The sequence below is a fragment of the Aptenodytes forsteri genome, unplaced genomic scaffold (genome assembly GCF_000699145.1).
Source record: "Aptenodytes forsteri isolate BGI_AS27 unplaced genomic scaffold, ASM69914v1 Scaffold391, whole genome shotgun sequence".
NCBI lineage: Eukaryota > Metazoa > Chordata > Aves > Sphenisciformes > Spheniscidae > Aptenodytes > Aptenodytes forsteri.
Genome location: NW_008795920.1, coordinates 501,000 through 501,734, shown reverse-complemented (window position 1 = coordinate 501,734; position 735 = coordinate 501,000). Strand labels below are relative to the sequence as shown.

General features: G+C 54.8%; 1 protein-coding gene across 1 annotated transcript in view; it reads left to right on the top strand.

Annotated features, from left to right (window-relative positions):
• ONECUT3 (one cut homeobox 3) overlaps window positions 1-735 on the top strand; it is a 25,280-nt gene that overhangs the window by 2,228 nt on the left and 22,317 nt on the right.

Below are 735 nucleotides of genomic sequence, written 5' to 3'. Positions count from 1 at the left end.
CCGCCGCGCCGTCCCCGGCAGAGCCGCGCCGCAGCTCCGCGGGGCCGAGAGGGGGTGGCCGTGGGGTAAAAGACGCGCGTGTATGATTTATTTTTTTGTTTAAAAGGAAATCCGAGCTCCCCGTGGGGCCGGGCAGAGTCCGGCCCGCCGGGCGCTCCGCACGGCGAGGAGCCCGCCGTTATTTATGGAGGAGAGCAGCGTTCATATGTATTTAGTGTAATTCAGTTGCTCTTTAATTAGGGCAGGGTAGTGGCATCTTTTAGTTCCAGTCGATGCCCTATTGAAAAGCAGTTAATAGAATGCAAATTGTTCCTGGCTTTACAAGGTTCTGGTAAATAAAGATTTAAACACTGCCGCGATCGGCCGTTTAATGCCCCCGTTGTTCGGGATAATTGAGCAGCGGGTGGCTGGTTTCTGACTCGCCAAAATTTGAAATAATAACCATGATGGTGATCATAAAAATGCGGCCCCGGCTGGGGGAGGCTCGGGGAGGTCCCTGCCCGCCGGCCCGGCTCGGGCTCTGGCCCCGCTGCCATCGCTCCGCTCCTCCCACGGCGTCGGGGGAGGTTTATTCTCCCCAAAATGGTTTTTATTCCCCAGCGCCGAGATTTCCTCGGTCCCAGGGGCGCCTTGGAGGCATTATTTACGGAAATTAACCCCCCAAATTTCCTGGGGACAGGGTTTAATTCTTTGCTTTCTGTGAAGACAGGAAAAAAACCCACACCAAAACAACAA